The sequence below is a fragment of the Geotrypetes seraphini genome, chromosome 8 (assembly GCF_902459505.1).
Source record: "Geotrypetes seraphini chromosome 8, aGeoSer1.1, whole genome shotgun sequence".
Taxonomy (NCBI): Eukaryota; Metazoa; Chordata; class Amphibia; order Gymnophiona; family Dermophiidae; genus Geotrypetes; species Geotrypetes seraphini.
This window is the reverse complement of record NC_047091.1, coordinates 163,008,514-163,032,412: the sequence shown is the minus strand read 5'-3', so window position 1 is coordinate 163,032,412 and position 23,899 is coordinate 163,008,514.

The following is a 23,899-nucleotide window of genomic DNA, read 5'->3' as shown; positions in this document are numbered from 1 at the left end:
CCCCCACCTCTCCCTTTTATCAAGTTGCACTAGAGGTTTTCAGCGTGGGCCATTGAGGTAAGTGCTCTGATGCTCAAAGGAATTCTATGAATGTCAGAGCAATTACTGTGCTGGCTCGTACTAAAATGCTTCTAGCGCATCTTGATAAAAGGGGTCCTATATGTTCAGTATTTTTGTTCTTTATAATAGTTTCAACTATCAAATATTTTATTCAGTGCTTGCATTAGGCTCACCAGTCTGTAGCGTCCCGGATCACCCCAGAAGCATTTTTAAAAGTTGGCATTGTGTTGTCCACCCTCTAATCTCTAGATGATTTTAATGACAGATTACACTTTGCTAATAAATATAAACCATTCTGAGCTCCCCTAGAACGATATAGAAAATTGAATAAATAAATCAATCTATGGTCTCATTTTCAGTTTTTTTTCAACATTCTATGGTGGATGCCATTTGGTCCAGGTAATTTGCTGCTCTTTAGTTTTTCAGTTTGACTTATTATATCTTCTGGGTTCACTGAAATTTGTTTCAGTGCCTCTAAATCGTCACTGTTAAATATCATTCTGGCATGGGCAGTTCTCTTACTTATTCCTAAGCAAGAATTAAAGTAAATACTTTAGTTTATTTAGTCTCTCAACTATGGCCTTCTCCATAAATGCTTGCAGTCTATGCAACAAGGTACATGATTTGCAAGCCCTGATATTACAGGCAGACTTGGATATTATTTCTATCACAGAAATGTGGTTCACTAATTCCCATGAATCTAATCTAATTTAACCTTCTATTTGTGCATCCCTCATACCTATACAGGCTCAAGGTGACTTTAAAGAGAGGAGAGAGGGGAGAGGGAGGGAGGAGAGGGGAGGAGGATACGTAGGAGAGGGAGAGAGGGAGGGGAAAGGGAGAGATAAGAAGGGGAAAGGAGGTGGGAGGGGAAGGGGAGGAGAAGAGGAGAGGATGAAGGAGATTAAGGGGCAAATTCTATAAGAAGCGGCCAAAAGTTAGACGCCAATATAGGCACTGTTCAGTGCGATTCGAGTAAAATTGGGTGCTGTTTAGTCAATCACGCTAAGCGGCACCTATTTTGGAAGCGCCCATTAAATAGGCCAGCTCTAGGCACAACTAAAAGTTAGGCGCCCATGCAAGCGCTTAAGCACGCTTAAGAGCAGTGATTCTACAAGAAGGCGCCTAACACATAGCCACGTCCATGCCTCACATGCATAGCGCTTATTTTTTTGAAGGCCGCCTACATTTGTAGAGGCGCCTTGTTACAGAATCGTGCTTTCTTGATAGGCACCTATGTTTCAATCAGTGCTGATTAAAAGCTTAATTGAACTTGTTGTTCAATTAAGATAGGCGCCTATCTAGTTGGGTGCCTCCGAAATAGGTGTCTAATTTTAGGCGCTGGTTACAGAATTTGGGCCTAAGTATCGAACAGCTGGGTTTTCAGTGAAAAGGATGCAAACACCAGTTTACGAGTTATACCCTTTTTAAGAAAGATGGAGATGGTCATAAAGGTGGAGGGGTAGCTTAATATGTGAAAAACATTATTAAAACAAAACAAGAAAATCACCAAGTAAACTTCCACAGTGAAGCAAAAAAGGTGCAAACACAAAAACAATGACTGTGGAAACGATGAACTGGATTCTGAGCTTTATTCAAAGTTCTTTATAAGACTGATCTGTACGTTAAGGTGCAGTAGCATGTCATCTCAAATGATACACAGAAAGAGATTGTGGTGGGGACCCGACATGGTCCGTGTTTCGGTCAGAAAGACCTTCTTCTGGGGTCCGGAGTGATGAAAACCACAAAATCTATAATGCTGCGGAGCAAACGAATTCCTGTGTATGCGACAACGGTGCTGTGTCTGGCGAAACTGCCAATAAAGCTTTATTCAGGAGCTTTTTCAGGAGGTTCTGCAGGATTGGGGGAAGAGTGGATGTGCCCTCGTCACAAAAGTGGAGACAGAGAAGAGGGAAACCATAGGCCGGTAAGCCTTACTTTGGTGGTCGGAGGGGTAATGGAAGCTCTGCTCAAGGACAGGATAGTGAATTTCCTGGAATCCAACAGGTTACAAGATCCGAGCCAACATGGTGTCAGCCCCCCAAAATTTGTGCTCAACAAGTCAAATCAATTTCTTTGACTGGATTACCAGAGAATTGGATAATGGACATGCTCATAGGTAAACTCAGCGGGCTAAACTTAGGACAGAAAGTAGTGAATTTGGAAATGATTGACTGACAGATGGCTGAGGATGTTAGTCAAGAAGAGTTTTCTCAGAGGATAGAAATGCACTTACGGCAAAACATGGGACAGCCTTTCCTCGTGCTGGACTGCTGTGTATTAACAAAACCCCCCTCTCCTCTTCCTTATTTTTCCCTTTTTTCCAGCTAATATGCTTGGTTCCCCCCCTCTCTTAAACTTAATTGTATCCACTACAGCACACTCTGTATGTACCCCGTATTTGGCCCTTCCCTCACCTAAATTGTTATTGTAAACGAGTTTGACCCTACGATTGCTTTGTTATGTTCATCTTTTTTCTAATCGCACTGTATGTAACTCATCTATCTGTTGTGAACCGCCTTGAACTCCCTGGGTATGGCGGTATACAAAATAAAAATATTATTATTATTATTATTAAAAATAGTCTCCCAAAACCCCAAGAAGAGGAACAAGATGAGAGGGAGAGACCACCTGTAAAGTGAAAATACTACTACCACTCGGAAATGAATCATATAAGTTTTTTTAGAGAGCTCTCAGTCACACAGCCTCCCTCCGAGAACCCCAGAAGAAACGGCTGCTACTGGCTTACACCCAACAAGGTGTTAACTGTGAAACATCCCCGGGCTCTCTGTGAAATTTAGTGATAAATAACACAAAAGGGCTGATAGGTGCAAACTAAATCAAAAACACACTCTACAGGTAGTCTCTACCCCTGATCCAGGGGGCCCGAACAAGAAGTTCGAATGTCCAATTTCAACAATGCAAAGCTAATAGGAAGTACTTAGCTTCTCTGAAAAGTACAGCCAGCAGATAATCAATGCGTCCTACGGGACTCCGTTTCGGGGGTGAACACCCCCTTCCTCAGGAACAGCTGAGCTGAGCTGTAGCCCCCAAATCATCAGGCTGCAGCGGTTTGGCAAAGTGGAAAATGGCGTTGGTGAGTCGGTCAATTATTTAAAGTTGTGAGGGGTGTAAGGGCACTTAGGGCGCCTTTTACTAAGGTGTGCTAGCATTTTTAGCGCGCTAACCCCACGCTACATGGCTAGAACTAATGCCAGCTCAATGCTGTCATTAGAGTCTAGCGCGCGGGGCATTGTAGCGTGCGCTATTCCACGCGCTAATGCCCTAACGCAGCATAGTAAAAGGAGCCCTTAAATTAATTTAAAGTCCCTTAAGCTTATTAGATATATTTTATATTATATGTTTGCTTCACGATAAACGGTAAGGACCTCAAACGAATCTGTTCCTAATGGCTAATAATGAAGATGCCCAATTAAGTCTTCAGATGAAAATTTTTTCCTTCTGTTATTAGTAAATGACAGAGTATTTCCACGTGAATTGAATATTAGATGATGACTTTTTTTTATTGCTGATGCTTCGATTAATTTGTAGAGTTTGTTATCTTTTTTATGTATAAGCAGGATAGAAAATTTTAGAATAAATAAATTATTTAGCAATATTATTTATAATTTTCAGTATTTTTGTTCTTAATCATCCTTTGCAATTGTTCATAATCTTTTCTAAACCACTTTGAATCCAGTAGGAGATATAGCAATGTATTGTTTGATGGTGTATTATGTATGTTTTATACAGAAACTGCTTAGGTTTAAGCAGTATAGAAATTCTAAAAATAAAACAATAATATAAATAATATAAAAGACACCATTAGCATTATTACCTAGATTGGCTCAAAGGTCTGTGAATCAAAGATTGGAGCCTGGGATGGGTGGGAGTCAAACACTAAGGCCAGATTCTAAAAGCAGCGCCTAAGTTAATTGTTTTAATTGGGTATTAACACCATGGTAATTGACTGCGCCATTAAAAACCAATTCAAATAAATTAATAGTTAAAAAAAAAAAAAAAAGTGAGTGTCTATAAGCCACAGTGCTGGAACTGTATCTACGCAGATGCTTAGCCACTCTGAACATCAAAAGAGGCATGGTTATTGGCTGGGGTCGACGTTCAGTGCCACTAAGTATGATTCTATGTCAATGGCAGGCCTACATTTCCGGCATCTAACCTTCGATGCAGGCCGCAATTCTGAAACTAGTACCATAATCTGAGTGACGCGCAACTGGTGCCGTTTTTTTTTTTTTTTTTTTTCAGGCGCCAGCCAATTATGGCGCTGCTTTCAACATCCAGGCATTAAAATTTTGCAGCTAAGTTATTCCTGAGCAGGCCTTGATAGACGTGAAACAGAAAAATGTTTATGTGCCATGCTTAGTACTCTTGGCAAATGTACTTAGTCCCCTCTAGATGAGCCATTCCGTAAGTTTCAGTTCTTTACTAAGATAGCAAACTAATATTTATCTCGGCTCTCGTATACACTGAGAGTTTTGTGCTATTAATAAACCTTTATTTCAGCGCCTTACCTCGGGGGAGAGCAAATCAGATAGGAGCAATCTATCTCACAGACCCAGGCACTGGTGGAAAAGTGGAAGTTCTCCATATGGGAAGATAAAGAGCCTCAGACATCACGGAATATAGTGAAAGCTCATGATTCCATTTTACCTACAAAAGGTCAAATCTCTTTATCTGCCTGAAAAGGGAGGAATAATGTAATCTTTAAATGCCAGCAAACTTAAGCAATCAGAAAAAGTAAGTAGATGAAAGGGACAAGGTCATTTGTAATCCAGTTGGCTCTAAATTACGGTAGTTAATGCTGAAAGGAACATTTTTTTAATAGAACTTTGATTTTTTTCTTCTTTACATTTATACTTTAAGGCATTTTGAGATCATAATTTTTGAGATAACAAAAACAGAATGGAAAATGACATAAGAACATAATATTTGCAGATAAAGATGATAGTGACAATATAATCTCACATATTTTTATGCAGAAATGAAGAGTGGTATCCATCAGAGGACTTCTGTGCCTAAATTCTAGTGCCTGGATCTGAAAAAGGGGCATATCCAGGGAGTGGTGTAGGAAGGGTAGGGAGCGCCTGGGGCAGTGGTGCGTACCCCCCTCCCGTGCCCCTTGCCCTTTCCTTCCGTGCCCTCCCTCTCCTTCTGTGCCCTCCCTCTCCTTCCGTGCCCTCCCTCTCCTTCCGTGCCCTCCCTCTCTTTCTGTGCCCTCCCTCTCCTATCGTGCCCTCCCTCTCCTTCTGTGCCCTTCCTCTCCTTCCGTGCCCTCCCTCTCCTTCTGTGCCCTCCCTCTCCTTCTGTGTCCTTCCTCTCCTTCCGTGCCCTCCCTCTCCTTCTGTGCCCTTCCTCTCCTTCCGTGCCCTCCCTCTCCTTCTGTGCCCTTCCTCTCCTTCCGTGCCCTCCTGCTCCTTCCGTGCCCTCCCTCTCCTTCTGTGCCCTTCCTCTCCTTCCGTGCCCTCCCTCTCCTTCTGTGCCCTTCCTCTCCTTCCATGCCCTCCCTCTCCTTCTGTGCCCTTCCTCTCCTTCCGTGCCCTCCCTCTCCTTCTGTGCCCTTCCTCTCCTTCCGTGCCCTCCCTCTCCTTCCGTGCCCTTCCTCTCCTTCCGTGCCCTCCCTCTCCTTCCGTGCCCTCCCTCTCCTTCCGTGCCCTCCCTCTCCTTCTGTGCCCTTCCTCTCCTTCCGTGCCCTCCCTCTCCTTCTGTGCCCTTCCTCTCCTTCCATGCCCTCTCTCTCCTTCTGTGCCCTTCCTCTCCTTCAATGCCATCCTGCTTCTTCCCACACACCCCCATTTCACACTTACACTCTTCCTCCCCCCAATATCTCTTAATCTTCGTCAGCACAAGTGGCTTCTGCAGCATGCTCCTCGCACCAGCGTTGGATTTCTCTCCGACGTCATTTCCTGTCCCCGTGACCCGGAAGTGATTCAGAGGGGAACCAGGCTGGCGTGAGCAACAGGTAGAAGTTGCTTGCGCTAGCAAAGATAATACAGAGCTACAGGGTAGGGGGGGAGGGATGGCATGGTAGGGCAGGGCAGTGAGGTGCCAGTGTCCCCACCGACTTGGTGCCCAGGGCAGTCCACACCCCCTGTGCCCCCCTTACTACGCCACATGGGAGGAACACGGATGGGTGTGGGCATTCCTAAAAGCTAAGCACACTGTTATAGACTATGTCCAATCTGCGTACAACTTAGGCTCAGGCATTTAGGTCTGGTTTTCATTGGCGTAAATGCCTGCCCCTGAATGTTAGTCACATGGACAGGCACTACGCACGATTCTATAAACTCCGCCTTTCTCTGGAGACAGTTTATAGAATCATGCTAAGCGCTGACCTTTTGGGCACTGATTTTTTTAGGTGACATATATAGAACTTACAGAGACAAATATCCCTTAAAAATTGATGGATATAGAGAGGTTATTTAACATGAAGCCCACAAACCATATATAAATGATGTGAAGATTTATGTTTTCTTAAGGCGGAAAGACCTCAGGTGTTCACAGCTAACTGGGCTTTAGAATAATCTTACCCAGGTGGCCTAATATGAGCTATCTATCACTGGTCTTTAATTGCCTATTTGATTGTTCTTTCTTTATATTTTTTAAATTTCTCTATTTTAATATTTTTTTATCTTTTATAAATTATTTTGATTAATTTTTTTAAAAAATGTATAACATTTTATTGAAGGAAATAATATAATACAAATAGATTTCATTTCAAATTGAATCTAATATAATAAAACGCTAAGCGCGCATGCGCACTCTACCACCGTGTTGCCTGATCTGTAGTTCCGTGGTCAGCAGAGTACGCATGCGCGCATACAAGGGTCTCTCACTCCCTCTAACATAGTGGTCTCGGCAAACTGGCCGGCAGCGCTGGACTCCCTGCTCTCCACCTCTCAAGCTGCGGTGTCGGCTCCTCTCACAAGCCTGCACCAGCATCGGAGAAGGCTTCTGACGGTGGCGGGGATTGCGAAAGGAGCCGCCGCCGGCACTTTTAAACTTGAAAAAAAACCTTGGGCCGCAGCAGGCCAGCCCGTGGGAAGGGAAGGGGGGCCGAAAAAGAACACGACTCCAGCTACTGGAACGCAGGCTACACCACGGGAACAGAAGGAGGAGAGGCCGAACGGAGCAGGCCACATTGTTAAGAGAAGGGAGGGGCCGAATGGAGCAGGACAGCTCGCGGTAAGAGAAGGGAATGGGGGTGGGGGAAAATGCTCCTACTGCTTCACAGGGACCTGGAGGGGAAGAGAAATACTGCTGCTGCTTCTGCAAAGGAAAGTGGGGGGGGGGGAGAGAAGGGAATGGGGGGTGGGGTAAAATGCTGCTACTACTTCACAGGGACCTGGAGGGGAAGGGAAATACCACTGCTGCTTCTGCAAAGGAAAGTGGGGGGGATAGAAGGGAATGGGGGGGGTGGCGGAAAATGCTGCTACTACTTCACAGGGACCTGGAGGGGAAGGGAAATACCGCTGTTGCTTCTGCAAAGGAAAGTATGGGGGGGGGAGAAGGGAAATGCTGTTGCTGCTGCACAGGGAAAAGGAAGGAAATAATGACAGACAGACAGCAGGAGGGAGGGAGACAGAAAGAAAGGAAGAAAGACACAGGGTCAGGGAGAGGGACAGAAAGACAGACAGAGAATGGTGGCCAGGGAGAGAGAGAGGCACAGCGGGAGGGAGAGAGGCAGAAAAACAGACAGACATATAACCCGTTAATGTAACGGGCTTAATGACTAGTTATAAATATCATATTTACATAAATATTTCTAACATTCCTTCAAAATAAATTTTCATATTACCCCAATCAACCCCCCTACTACCCTTCACTCCCCCCTCTCCCCTTCCCCTCACTCCCCCTCCCCATCCCCCTTCCCTTTTTTCTCCTCCAATTCATATTATATTACAGTAATTTCATTATTCCTTCAATATACATTTCAATATGACCTATTTCATTCTACCCCACACCCCCCAACTTCCTCCCCTCCTCTTTTGTAGTGATAAAGCAGTCAGTTTTCTTCAAAGCAGTACTTCAAATTTCTAGTTATGTTGTTTCAGACACACCAACTAGTTAAATAAAGCCATTTAGAAAAAAAAAAACTCATTAAGTATAGCTCATGCTACTTAGTTTAGTGCCCTATTGTTGAAGCTTTGAGGCTGACAGTTCGTTGCAATAGGAAGTTATGAAAAATAGCTCAACCAGTATCTACTGGTCACGGCTGGTTCTTTAGCCCTTTAAATTCACTCTTACTGGTCTTACGTTCAACGGAGCAACTCCATTTCACTCTATTAAGAGCTTCATCGGGAGATTAGCAAAGAAGTATGTCCTATTACTCTTCTTTTGTTAATATCACTTTTTCACGAGAATCTTCAATGGAGGAACGCGTCCTCCTAGCTCGTATTGATGCCATGCTGTATAAAGCGGTGTCTCGCACAGTGGCGTACCTAGGGTATGTGGCACCCGGGGCCCATCATTTTTTAACCCCCCACCCCCCCCCCCCCCCCCATGTAAAAAATTTTTTTTTTTTTTTTTTTTTTGCAATAACCATGAAATGGAATAAATGGTCAGAATAGAAACAGGCAGTGAAAATTTTCTTTTATTGAACCTCATATATGTAACCATTATTCCAAACATAACATAACATAAATTATGTCTAAATTGTCATGACATTAGAAGTACATATGGAGTAGTTGCAGGTGATGCTTGGGACAGTTCTGATTGTGTTAGTTCGGTTTTATGTGTTTTTTGAATAGAAGGGTTTTTATTTCTTTTTGAAGGTTTTGCAGTCTGTGGTTGATATCAATTGGTTGTAGAGTTGGGGGTCGAGTGTTGCAGCTCGAATGGCTAGGAGGTTGTCGAACAGTTTTTTTCTTTTGACGTTTTTGGTTGGAGGGTGTGTGAATGGTGCACAAGTTCTCCTATGTCTGTTTGAAGTGGATTGAATTATTTAGCTGAAGAAATTAGTTACCCCCCATTCCACACACATTAATTCTCTTCCATTTTTGTTCCCATTATAAAAAACATTGATAAGTTCCCAGAAAAAAAATACATTAAAATAAGAAGTGAAAACAAAGGCCCCTACAGATGAGAACATAACATAAGAATAGCCTAACTGGGTCAGACCAATGGTCCATCATGCCCAGTAGCCCATTCTCATGGTAGCCAATCCAGGACACTAATACCTGGTCAAAACCCAAAGAGTAGCAACATTCCATGCTACCGATCCAGGGCAAGCAGACACTTCCCCCATGTCTTAATAACAGATTATGGACTTTTCCTCCAGGAATTTGTCCAAATCTTTCTTAAAACCAGCTACACTATCTGCTTTTACCATAACTTCTGGCCACTTCATTTTTAAGTTTAGATCTTTCCTTTCAAACAGAGACCTTGCTAGATGTCAAATACAGCACAAGGTAACTTCACATGGACTTAGCTGTGCAGGAAATGTGAATCTCCTCATACACCCACCATATAGTGCAAAAATGTGCAAAGGTCTGTTTTTTTCTTTCGATCACTACATAGCCTAATGCCACACAAGCAGCGCTGTTACAAACATATTCTGTAGGTCAATGCTAAGGATAACAAAGTTTCCTTCCTTGGACCAGAAGGAGATAAACCACTGGAAGAGATCCCAAAACAACACCCAAAGACCCACTCAGTGTGTGAATCAGTTGAGTGGAGTGGACTAACTGGGGGGTGGAAATGGGCCCGGAGTTTGCTCAGCAGAATTTCCCAGACCACCTCTTCCTCTCAACACATTGACACGCTGCCACCATCACCACTAGGAACACCTCACTGGGTAGGCCAGCTATGCTATAAACTTTATAAAACACATTATTATATTTTCTTATAAAGCACATATTTTAACTGACCTCTCTGACATCCTCAGCCTTTCCATTCACAAAAATAGAAGGAAGAAAAGTTCCCATTTCCTGCTGTCTCATGTCCCCGGCCTATACAATATTTTTTTTCTGCAGACCCTTCAAAAGTCTGACCAAATCCTCGTTTCACTTGCATTATAAAGTACTGAGGATGCCATCTCTCCCCAATCCCAGGTCCTAAAGTCTAAGACAGTAGCGCAAACTAATGCTGCCAGATACAGGAAAAAAAAATTTTGATTCGATTCAGCCCTATTGAATTGGTTTTTCAATTCGATTTTCCTGCCCAGTTGGGTGATTTTTTTCAAAACTCCTGGTGGGTTTTATAGCTTTTTCACCCCCTTTGGCTTCTCCTAACCACACTGGCGCTGTGGTGTAAATAAAATAAAGAAACAAAAAGGACTTATCCTCTTTCTGTTAAATCCTAGCTCACGTTTGCAGTCCAACACCAGCTCTGGCAGGATACACATTTCAAATCTGACATGTTATAATCACAAAACAGAAAATAAAATTAATTTTTCTACCTTTTGTTGTCTGGTTATATTTCAAATCTTGTTGGTCCAAGGCTCTGGTTTTCTTCTGATAACTTGCTTGCCAGGGTCTCCTTCTTTCTGCATGCTAACCATCCATCTGCCAACTCTGTCCTCCCTTTCCATTTCCCTTCCCTTCCCAGGAAGTCTGGTATCTTTCCTTTTTTTCATCTCCCTCCACAGATCCACCTTTTCTTAAATACCCTTTCATCCGGCATCTCTCCCTCCTTCCCCACCATCCCAGAGTCCACCATCTCTCCCTTTCTTTTCCTAATTACCCTCCTATCCAGTATCTCTATCCCTCCTCCACACCATCCCTTGTGTCCAATTTCTCTCCCTTTCTGTTCCTTCCCTCCCTAAATCCCATGGTCCATCATCTCTCTCCCTCTCCTCTATTTTCAGACCCATTATTTCTTCCCCCCCCCAAAGTTTGGCATATGCATGTCTCTTTGAACACCCCCTTCCCTCCGTGTACTTCTAAATCATGGTCCCCCCCCAAAGGCCTGTCCCCCCTTAAAGGTCTGCCTGTCCCACCTTGAAGGCCTGCACCCCCCTTGAAGGCCTGTCCCTTCCCCTTGTAGGCCTGTCCCCCCATTGAAGGCCTGCCTGCCTGTCCCCCCCTTGAAGGTCTGCACCCCCCGAAGGCCTGCACCCCCCCGAAGGCCTGTCCCCCACTTGAAGGCCTGTCCCACCCCCTTGTAGCTTCTCCCCCCCCCCCTTGTAGGCCTGTCCCCCCTTGAAGGCCTGCCTGCCTGCCTTTCCCCCCTTGAAGGCCTGCACCCCCTTGAAGGCCTGCACCACCCCCCTCGAAGGCCTGCACTCCCTTGAAGGTCTGCACCCCCCCCCCCCGAAGGCCTGTCCCCCACTTGAAGGCTTGTACCACCCCCTTGTAGCTTCTCCCCCCCTTGTAGGCCTGTCCCCCCCTTGAAGGCCTGCCTGCCTGCCTTTCCCCCCCTTGAAGGCCTGCACCCCCTTGAAGGACTGCACCCCCCTCCCGAAGGCCTGCACTCCCTTGAAGGTCTGCACCCCCCCGAAGGCCTGTCCCCCCCCCTTGAAGGCCTGTCCCACCCCCTTGTAGGCCTGTCCCCCCCTTGTAGGCCTGTCCCCCCTTTAAGGCCTGCCTGCCTGCCTTTCCCCCCCTTGAAGGCCTATCTCCCCCTTGAAGGCCTGCACCCCCCTTGAAGGCCTGCACCCCCCCCCTTGAAGGCCTGCACCCCTTGAAGGTCTGCACCCCCCCCCGAAGGCCTGTCCCCCCTTGAAGGCCTGCCTGCCTGCCTGTCACCCCCCTCCCCCTTGAAAGCCTGCTTGCCTGCCCGCCCGCCCCACCCTGAAGGCCTGATGCCCCGACCCACCCCGAAAGACCGCTCGCCCCCCTGGCCTCCCCGCACCACCTATGAAGCAGCCGCAGCAGAATCGCGAAGTCAGCGTCAGCGATCCCTGCGCTGCTTCCTGCGCCACGGTCCCGCCCCTCCTCTGACGTCAGAGGAGGGGCGGGATCGCGGCGCAGGAAGCAGCGCAGGGATGCTGACGCTGACTTCGCGATCCTGCTGCGGGCTGCTTCACAGGTGGTGCAGGAAGGTCAGTGGGGCGAGCGGTCCTTCGGGGGTGGCGGGGGACTGAACGGCAAGGCCGGGAACACCCCCTTAGGGCTGGTACCCGGGGCGGCCCGCCCCCCCCCCCCCCCGCCCCCCCCTAGGTACGCCACTGGTCTCGCAAACTTTTTTTAGCTCTGGCAAACTAAGTGGAACTAATTTTTTATTTTTTTTTTGCAGCCGGCACAAGCAGCATCTTCCACCATTTAAAAAATTAAGTTAGGTCAGTTAGGCCAGGGGTAGGCAATTCCGGTCCTCGAGAACCCGAGCCAGGTCAGGTTTTCAGGATATCCATAATGAATATGTATGAGATGCAAATCTATCTCATGCATATTTATTGTGGATATCCTGAAAACTTGACCTGGCTTCAGCTCTCGAGGTCTGGAATTGCCTACCCCTGAGTTAGGCACCCGCGCTGACCTAGGTGCCTAACTGAAGATGCAGTGCTGGTGTGAGGGGCCTGGTGCGCCCTCACCTGGAGTATTGCGTACAGCACTGGTCACCGTACATGAAGAAGGACATGGTACTACTCGAAAGGGTCCAGAGAAGAGCGATTAAGATGGTTAAGGGGTTGGAGGAGCTGCCATACAGCGAAAGATTAGAGAAACTGGTCCTCTTCTCCCTCGAACAGAGGAGATTGAGAGGGGATTTGATTGAAACTTTCAAGGTACTGAAGGGGATAAACTTAGTAGATAAGGACAGGTTGTTCACCCTCTCCAAGGTAGGGAGAACAAGAGGGCACTCTCTAAGGTTGAAAGGGGATAGATTCTGTACAAACTTAAGGAAGTTCTTCTTCACCCAGAGAGTGGTAGAAAACTGGAACGCTCTTCTGGAGTCTGTCATAGGGGAAAACACCCTCCAGGGATTCAAGACAAAGTTAGACAAGTTCCTGCTGAACAAGAACAGGCGCAGGTAGGGCTGGTCTCAGTTATGGCGCTGGTCTTTGACCGGAGGGCCGCCGCGTGAGCGGACTGCTGGGCATGATGGACCACTGGTTTGATCCAACAGCGGCAATTCTTATGTTCTTATGTTCTTAAAACGTCTTTTATAAAATTTAATCAGTCGCAATCCTATAATCAATCTGTTCAACAACTTTATGAACGTGGAGCAGTTTTGTTTTCATCCAGATATTGATCTGGATTTTGCGTCAGTTTCAATTGAAAAATTCTAATCGCTGAACAGTGTTGTTTGTTGAGGGCATCTCCAACGCTACTAATGACTGGGGAATCAATTCGGAGCCTCTGCAAAAGCGCTATTTTTGTCTCTGTGAGCTCTTTTCAGCTGGTAAGTCCCTCCTCTCTATGCCCTTGGCCTCCCTTCTTCATCCATATGCTTGGAACAAACTGTCTGAATCCTTAGGAGAGGCTTCATCTCTGGAAGGGTTCAAGGCCAAGTTAAAAGCTCACCTCTTTGAGTCTGCTTTCAACTCCTAACTCCTCTCACCTTGAGTTCTGCATCCCCAACCCTATACGTTATGTCGGTCTGTCTAAGTTAGGTTGTAAGCTCTTCCGAGCAGGGGCCGTCTATTGAATGTCAAAATGTACAGCGCTGCATACGCCTTTCAGCACTATACAAGTGACAAATAGTAGTAGTAGTAGACTTTTGATCGATGGCCACCGACACCGGTGCCATTTAGAGAATCTTGACCTCGGTGTTTCACTGCTGTTGTGGCATCTTCATACTGTACCAAAATGATATAGCAGGAAAGAGACTTGGGAGTTATGATCGACAAGTCAATGAAGCAGTCCACGCAATGTGCGGCGGTGGCAAAAAGGGCGAACTGAATGCTAGGAATGATAAAGAAGGGGATCATGAACAAATTGGAGAGGGTTATTATGCCGCTGTACCGGGCTATGGTGCGCACTCACCTGGAGTACTGGGTCAAGCACTGGTCGCCGTAGATGAAGAAGGACACGGTACTACTCAAAAGGGTCCAGAGAATAATAATAAACTTTATTTTTCTATACTGCCATAGTCAAATGACTTCTAGGCGGTTCACAATGAAAGAAGAAGAGCGACTAAGATGGTTAAGGGGCTGGAGGAGTTGCAGTACAGTGAAAGATTAGAGAAACTGGGCCTTTTCTCCCTCGAACAGAGGAGATTGAGAGGGGACATGATTGAAACATTCAAGGTACTGAAGGGGATAGACTTAGTAGATAAGGACAGGTTGTTCATCCTCTCCAAGGTAGGGAGAACGAGAGGACACTCTAAAATTGAAAGGGGATAGATTCCGTATGAATGTAAGTGGTAGAAAACTGGAACGCTCTTCCAGAGTCTGTCATAGGGGAAAACACCCTTCAGGGATTCAAGACACAGTTAGACAAGTTCCTGCTGAACCAGAACATATGCTGGTCTTTGACCAGAGGGCCGCTGCGTGAGCGGACTGCTGGGCACGATGGACCACTGGTCTGACCCAGCAGTGGCTATTCTTATGTTCTTAACAGTAGAACTGCATGTGTTTAAAATGTCAAAAGCGAGTATTTGAAATGAGAAGTAGCATCTGAACATGTTAATAGGATTAAACGAGGGATTATTCTAAGGCTGCTTAAAGTCATAGGGACAAGCAGTAATGTAGTCTTTATTGTGAATTCCTTTCTATTCTAGCATTAATTGATGCCCACTTTACAGATATTGTTACAGCAGTATCCAATCTGGAATTAAAGGATATAAATTGCCCCAGATCTCAGGATACAGTACGACATAGGGGAAATTCCAAGCACTGGGTCCCTTTAAAGCAATGTGTGGGAAAAAAATGGAACATTAAATTAACAGTACCTGAGTGAATACAGGAAAATATAAAAATAAGCCAGAGAAACTGAAAAAATAAAATTGAACTGTTTATTATAAACCAAAAAGTCACAAAAACCGCTATATTCTGTTGTGGGTGATGTGCAGTGGAAAAAGTACAGCTGTTTCATAAAGCCTCCTTTTACGAAACTACAATAGCAGTTTCTAGCGCAGGGAGCCACCCTGGATGGCCCACGCTGCTCCCGACGCTCATAGGCTCTCTGCGCTAGAAACTACTATCACAGTTTCGTAAAAGAGGGGGTTAGTGACTTTTTGGTTTTTAATAAACAGTTCATCTTTTTTCCAGTTTCTCTGGATTTGTTTTTATATTTTCCTGTATTAATCCAGGTACTGTGTATTTTTTGTTCCATTTTGTCCATGTTTTTTTGTGCTTTGAATCTAGTGTTTCCCCTCTCTTTTATTTCATTCCCCTTTAAAGCAATACATTTTTGAGGGACATTAATGAAATATCCTCCCTACTGCCCTCTTTGCTGGACTCTGTTTGCTCCATAGTGCCCCAAGTGGTCCAACTAGTGCATAGCAGTATGTTGATCATTTCAACTGCAAAACTTAACTCATTAGACCAGTGCATTCCAAACGTGCTTTCAGGACCCACACAGCTTGCCACACAATGGATATGCATAAGACATATTTGGAGAGCAGGCACATAAATGTCACATGCATATTCATTGTGGATATTTTGTCATGTACTCATACTCATCACTAGCTGGTTAAATTTAATCAGCTAGATTAATTTGGTTAACTCTAGTCAGTGGTAAAACTTAATTTTAACCAGCTATTCAGTGTAATTATCTGGATAAATTTTTCCAGATAACACTAACCAGTTATCTGCTTGCTGAATATTGCCTCCTACATTTTTAGTCCTGTAAGTCTCTAGGTATGACTTTTACCGCACCTTGATGCCCACCTCACAAGCAGCATGATTTTCGTGCCCCAGGACCATTGGGCCACTAAGCTGTCTGCACCTATAATTCATGCACATACCTGTGCACTGCACCCAAACTCTACCTAAGCCCCGCCTACTAAGTACATGCTAGTTGAACTTTGATGTAAGTGTTGCTAGAGTACTTCTGTGTAGTGTTTATGTTTAAATTAATTGTATGGCCCTGTTAACATTTGAAAATTAATAAAGATTTATAAAAAAAATAATAATTTGTTAACATCGAGATAGATTTCCCATCCCCCAAAGAAAAATAATACTATGTTTGTCTTTTGTTGTGTTATAAATGTTAAGCAACTAAAGGGCGAGCAGGATAATATGTATGGAGCAAATGTGTAAACCACATAGTTTTAGGGCTCCTTTTATGAAGCCGCGTTAGCGGTTTTAGCGCACGCAGCTTTTTAATGGGTGCTAATACCGCGCTACATGGCTAGAACTAACACCAGCTCAATGCTGGCGTTAGCGTCTAGCGCGGCCGGCAATTTAGCACGCGCTATTACACGCGTTAATCCGCTAACGCGGCTTCGTAAAAGGAGCCCTTAATGCAGTATATAAATTGTTAAATGGACCGTTCGATATATACAGCGTTCTTAAAATTGTAGAAGCATTTTATGGGTTGAAGGATCCCTCCTTGAAATATCCTGTTTTCCAGTCCATGTCATAACATTGAGAAAATATAGCTGAATGTTTTTGATGAAAGAAGCCAATTTGAAGATTTGAATGTTCAATAAGTGGAGTTTTTTTTGTTGTTGTTTTTATGAGCAATATTTTTGAGAGCTCTTTTCCACAACATATGCTGTAAGTGGATACCCAAACTTCTTAAAACTAGAGACCAAGATGGCGGATTGATTGGTGAGTTGAGTGCTTCACTTCAGAATGCTTGCCTACCATTGCGTTTTTCTTTTCAAAAATTGTCTGCAGCATGCTGAAGCGGAGAGGCCATAGCACCGCTGGAGCCTTGCGGTGTTCAAGTCTGGCTGGTCTCGGCAATATCAATGAGCTTCTGCGCCAAATGCAGGACATCACGGGAGCGTCAGCACGCCCATTGGAGATGCACCGGGGCGAGATGGAGGCGTTCTCCCTGGGCTTGGAAACCACCTTGAGCCTCGACGCCAGAGTGCCTCCCCCTCCTCCTCAGATTACCAGCTCCCCGCGGGTCGAGGAGCCATCGGAAGGCGGTGAGTGACTCTCCCAGGAGGCCAATGGGAACACAGAGGGGAGCATGGAGCTGGACCCCCTGTATCTACAGGGGACTCCTTCGGAACTCTTGAGGCTATCTGGGACCTTGTGGCGAATCTAGCTAAAACAATTAACCCTCAGCTGTCTCGGCTAGAGCATAAGGTTAATACTCAAGAAAATGAAATTAAGAATATTAAAGTTGATTTACAAGATTTGAAAAATTCAACATTGAATTCTTCCCAAGAAATGAAAGTTTCTAAACAAATCATAGAAACACTGGTGAGAGATAATATTAACTTAAGGAGAAAATTGGAGTCTTTAGAAAATTTTTCTCGTAACAACAATCTTAGACTAATTAATTTTCCTACAGTTGCGGCAGTAACTCCTAAAGATATGTTGAAACGTTATATGATGGCAGTGTTAGAAAGTACAGAGGAACTGTTACTGCCATTCACCCAAGTGTACTATTTACCTAATAAAAGGGAAGAAAAACTAAAGGAAAATGATCAACAATTGCTTAATATTTCTACGATGCTGGAACTCTCAGACAGGGAGGTCGCAAGTAGAGAATGACACGGTGACAAAATTCATCACCGTTCCCGTCCCCGCAGATAACCGCAGGAAATAATCCCATGTCATTTTCTAGTGTCTATTTCAACCTCGGTCCTTCTACACCAGCATTCTTCAAAGCAAAGCTTGCGGGTCAGTGGTTGTGGCCATTCATACTCTGATTCTTATGTGAGCCAAGGATAATGAAGCCATTGTGACATCACTGATGTGATTGGCTCTTAGGCACTGGTGGAATGAGGCATTATGACATCACAATATCTGCTCTGGATACCAGAGACTGTCATTCTGTAGTGTCTGTTTCAACCTCGGTCCTTCTACACCAGCATTCTTCAAAGCAAAGCTTGCGGATCGGTGGTTGTGGCCATTCATACTCTGATTCTTCCCTTTCTCCTTAAAGAATGACATGAAGATGGTTTCCCGCGGGGACGGGAACGGTGATGAATTTTGTCACCGTGTCATTCTCTAGTCGCAACGCCGGCAACACTTCTTCTTACGCCTTAGCACCGGATAAAAATTGGCTATTAAGACTTTTCTTCAAAAATAAACAGAAAGAATTTCTTGGGCATAAAATACAAATGTTTCCAGATCTGTCATGAGATACACAAAAACATCGAAGTGAATTTTTGTTGTTAAAGCCAGGTGTTATCGCTCTTGGGGCGACCTTTTTCCTTCGTCACCCATGTAAATGTGTGATATTGTAATCAAATGCAAAAATATGTTTTCTTTGATCCCAGCCAACTGACAACCTTCTTGTCAGTGGCTCGCCTGAAAAAAAAGGAGGGGAAATATGAGTACTCTTCAATTGTTTGATTTCCTCCCTCAGCTAACCTAATTGCTAATTTTTGCCTCTATTTCTTTGTTATATTCTCGCTGATTCTACATCTTGGATCCTTATTGAGGACTTGAGTTAAAGTTAAGCTATATTGTGATAGTAGATTATAATTTGTATTGTATTTTATTTTCTGCCCAACTTTACCTTTCTGTACAAGTGGATACTTGATATGTTATTGAAAAATGATAAATAAATAATGAAAGAAGAAAAAAAAAAAAACATATGCTGGAAGTGGAAATGTATAACGTGACATATCTCTGAAGTCTTTTTGCTCCACTTTATTTATTTATATTACTATTTATTTATTAAATTTTCAAATTATTCACAAGATACCCTTGCTTAAGAAAAACAGAGGAGAAAATTACAGCATTAATTCAAATCTCAAAGGTAAACAATTAGACTTTCTTAGACCACCATCTAATCTTTGAAGAGATCCTGAGAATTGTGAAGAGAAACAATAATAATAATAACAATTGTAACAGAAACTAAACTAAACTAAACCTTAACTTTATATACCGCATCACCTCCACGGATGTGGAGCTCGGCACGGTTTACAAGAACTTAAAATATAGGAAGAGAAGGAAAAAAAAGGTTTACATGAACTTATTATTTATTTTTTTTTTCATGATATCTTAGTGCTTTATTTTCCCATTATCGGTGTGTGAAATTATGGCAGTCCATACCTCCAGATGGCAAACTCGTATGTCGAGAGAAATGTACGAATGTTTGTATAAAGTCTACAAATATGTCCAAGTGTGTTGTATGCAGTCATCCTCAAGAACTTTCATTTTCATTGGGTATCGATTTTTTTTTTTTGCCTTCCTTCATCCTCTGCGTGTTACCACACCCTCTAAAAGGCCATGTATAGATGGTAGTGGAGGAGGTGCATTTGAAACCACAGTTTCTGAGCAGATTCTTCCAACTGGCAGGTCTTGCCGTGGAGCCTGGAGCACCACTCAATCAAACCATGTAAATATTACATTACATTACATTACATTACATTACATTAGGGATTTCTATTCCGCCATTACCTTGCGGTTCAAGGCGGATTACAAAAGGTTAATTTAAAAAAGACAGAATTACAATGATTAGCTAGAGAGGTAAGTTGTAGATCTTAAGAGCATTTAGAGGTCGTGTTGTTATTGCTGTTTCAGGAATTTCTTGAAAAGTGTGGTTTTTATTTCTTTTCTGAATGTCCTATAGTCTGGGGTGGTCATCAGAAGGTTGGAGATCTGGTTGTCCAGTCTTGCGGCTTGAGTGGCTAGGAGGCCGTCGTGTAGTTTTGTTCTTTTTACTTCTTTGATTGGGGGGGGTATGAATGGTGAGTGCGTTTTTCTGTGTCTGGTACTGGGTGCTTGGATGAGGCGATTGTTCAGGTATGATGGGCTGTCTCCGTGTAGGGTTTTAAATAATATGCAGTAAAATTTGAAGTGGATTCTTTCTTGGATTGGGAGCCAGTGTGAGTTGATGAAGGCTTCAGTGATGTGGTCATGTTTTTTCAATGAGTAGATGAGTCTCAAAGCTGTATTTTGGATTGTTTGGAGTTGTCTTATCGTAGTTGCAGGACATGGAAGGAAGAGTATGTTACAGTAGTCCAATATACCTAGTATTAGGGATTGTACTATAAGTTGGAATTGTGTTCTTTCAAAGAATTTTCGGACTTGTCTCAGGTTTCTCATGATTGCGAATGATTTTTGAATTGTTTTATTTATTTGTGGTTGCATTGTGCAGCATCTGTCTATGGTCATGCCTAGTAGTTTTATGGTGGTTTGGATGGGATATTTGGTTGCGTTTATGTCTAGGTTGGTTGTGGTTTGGATTTTGTCATTTTCTAGGAGGATGAATTTGGTTTTGTCTTGGTTGAGTTTAAGTTTGTGATTTTTCATCCAGGTTGTGACTGCTTCAAGTGTTTGGTGAAGTTTGTCTGTCATGGTAGGTTTAGAATGATCGTATGGGACGAGGATGGTGATGTCATCCGCATAACTATAGGAGGTTATGCCTAGATTATCCAGATGCGTTCCTAGAGAAGCAGTGTAGAGATTGAAGAGGGTAGGGGATAGTGGACAGAGCTCCGTTTCGCGTCTTCATCAGGAGCGGGATGCAAATAAATCAATAACCAAGTGGAGAACCGACAATAAGTTTCTCAACTTGTCGGTCAAAAATCAAAGAGAATCAAAGTTACACAGCGTATACAAATCAAGAAACGCTGAAAATGAAGTGGTGAGATTTATATGGTTCGATTGAGTGGTGACGTGTGTGTGTGTGTGTGTGTTTGGGGTTTTAAACATTTTGGGACCCTGGATATACTTTCTAGTGTTGGTGCTTTATTATCTACATTAGTTTTGTTATTAAGGTTTTAGCATTTGCACTTTACATTGATATTCATTTCTACTAATGAATTTTACTTGTTTAGGCAATGTTCTTCATTTATTAGTTTGGTCACAAGTTATTCATTAAATGTTGGGATATTTATTTGATCTCCCAAGCTTTCAAGTTAGGTTTTGTTCTTGTTTTTTTGGTAAACCTGTTGGAGATAGGAATTTTTGCACTGGCACTTTCTATAAGTATGTAATTTAATTATCTCAGGGCTTTTGTATGCTCCTTTGCATACTTTGCATATTCTTTTTATACACTTTTTTATATATTTGATATTTATTCAGCAAGATTTGGTAATTATATATTATGTATTAACTTATCAACGATAATGTATTTATTTATCAAAATTGAGAATTATGGGTGCTAAATTTATCAAGTGTCTAATTTATTAACTTCACCTCACACAGCTTATACTATTTATTTTTGTGTTGATTCAGTCTTTAAGGGATGTATGTTGTCATGTCCTTATTCCCCCTTTCTCCTGAGTGTTAAGTCTGAAATTTTTCATTTGGGAGTACATTTATTATGTTTCACGGGTGATGATTATGGACTACATGATGTATGAGGCAATTCTCAATTAGACTTATGTCTGGTGCTGGTCACCTTTGAGATTTAGCCTGAGCCAGAGGTTTATGTGATCCATGATGGGCTCATACTGATGTCCTTTATTCTAAACCTTGTGTTCTCCCAAGGAATAATTGTTTTGTCAGACTTTCCTTCTCAGGTCTAAGGTGTTGTAGCCAATTCTTTAATAGAATCTTGTTTAGGTTTATATTGGCTATATAGTTTAAGAGGGTTTTTTCATTTTGCTGTTTAGATATACGAGGGGCCACTGAAACGCTCTCAGCCCAACCAAGAAGAGAATGATGTGGAGCCACGAAATTTACAAGTTATTCCACACTTGATACTTTTTGCTTCAACGATATGTAAGTTTCGTGGCTCCACATCATTCTCTTCTTGGTTGGGCTGAGAACTTTTCAGCTGCCCCTCGAATAAAGAATCATAGAACTCAGCTTTTCAAAATTATTGGGGGTGTCATCCTGGATACAGGGGCACTGATGGATTTATTCCATTTTGTATAATGGAGCGGTGATGTTTGTCTACCTGTCATACTAGGCAAGCCACACTACCATGCTATGTTTGTATATACTGTATATAATATTGTTTGCCATGCTATCTTGTATTTATAAAACTAGGGTTTCCATGCTATGTTAGCCATGCTATATTTGTCATATACAATGCTTGTCATGCTATGTCTTACCATACCATTTTTGTCATACTTTGTTAACTGCTTTGCCATCTCTGTCAAACAGCATCCTGCTATGCCGTTTGCCGTCACCTCACATAAATTCACTTTAATATGTATGTTTAAACTTGTAACCCGTTCTGAACTCTCCTGGGAGGACGGGATATAAAACCAAATTGAAAAAATTGAAAGTTTTAGAATATGACAATAATAATCCACAATTTACTCGTACTAATCTCACTTTTTCTTCCATCTGCATCTTAAATAACTCCCTCCCTCTCCCCTCCCCCTTTTACAAAATCCTAGTGCAGTTTTTAGCGCCGGCAGCAGCGATGCTCTTAGAATTCCATTTTGTAAAAGGGGGTGGGGTGGGGTTTGTTACAGCACCCAAAAATTCAGTTTCTATTACTTTAGAAATATTTAGGGCTCCTTTTTGCTAAGCCGCGTTAGGGCTTTAAAGCGCGGAATAGTGTGTGTTAAATTGCCATACGCGCTAGACCTATTTGTTCTAAAGACATCACAATATTATCTCTGGGTCATTTTTATGTAACACTTGGGAAAAAAAAAAAAGATTCCTTATGATATCTGCTGTGACCCAGGAGGTGACTAAATGGGTCAGAGAATTATTACAAAAATGACTTTTCTTCATCTACCATAATTTTCTTTCTTTGCATTGAATACTCAGAAATGTTCAGCGTGCCATGATCATCATTTTAGGAACTGCTGAACTGGTAAGCAGTCAGTGTTTGACTTTCTTCTGAATACAGAACATTTTCAATTTGAAAGCAATTGTTGTCGACATAAGCTCACTCTTCTGTGTTTCAAACTCTACAGAGCTGGTAACAAAAAGAAAAGCTACGCAATCAGAATTATTTACAGAAGAAGCATATGATTTTCGAAGGAATGCTGCCAGTGTGAATTTTTGAAAGGCTCCTGTATCATCATTGTTCTTCCAAAATAGGCTATTAGTATTAACCCGTTACATTAACGGGTGCTAGAGTAGATGTCTGTCTGTCTGTCTGTTGTTGTTTTTTTTAATTTGTCTCTCTCTCCTTGGACACTGTCATTCTTTCTGTCTGTGTCTTTCCCTGGCCCCCCTGTCTGTCTATCTTTATTTTTAACTCTATCCTCTTCCCTAAATCCTGCATGTGCCCTTTTTTCTTTCTCCTCCCCACTTCCTTCCAACGTCTGCTCCCCCCGTCCTCCACACTTCCATTCAGTGTCTGTCTCCCTCTCTCTACCCCTTCCATCTACTGTTCACCCTCTGTCTTGCCCCTTCCATTCACTGCCCTCTCTTCTCTTTCCATCAAGTGTCCACCCTCTCTCTCTCTGTTCCATATGGCCTCTCTCCATCTCCTCCTTTCTTTTCCCTTGGTCTGGCATACCATCCTCCTTCCCTCCATGCCTTGCCATCTCTTCTTCCCTCCAAGCCATTCTCTCCCTCTCTGCTCCCTTTCCTCCTTGAACTACTTAATTGGGCAGCAGCAGCATTCACAATTCATTGCTGTTGCTGGCTTCAGGTCTTTCTCTCTGGCGGGTCCTGTCTTCATGAAAACAGGAGGTAGGCAGGACCAGCCAGAGAAGAAGGCCTGAAGCTGGCAACAGCAGCGAATTGTAAATGCTGCTGCTGCCTGAAGCACCCGAGGCAGACGCTTCTCTCCCCTCCCAGCCCAACCCCCGCTGACTCTGCGACCCTCCCAGCGAGATGAGTTTAATAACAAGCCTCCCTCCAGTGTTGGCAGCCGCAGCAAGTTAAACAGGCTGCTTCGCGGCTTTCTTCTGCCGTTGAGTCCCTCAGTGACGCGGCAGAGGGACTCAACTGCAGGAGAAAGCCGCAAAGCAGCCTCTTTAGCGTGCTGCGGCTGCCAACCCT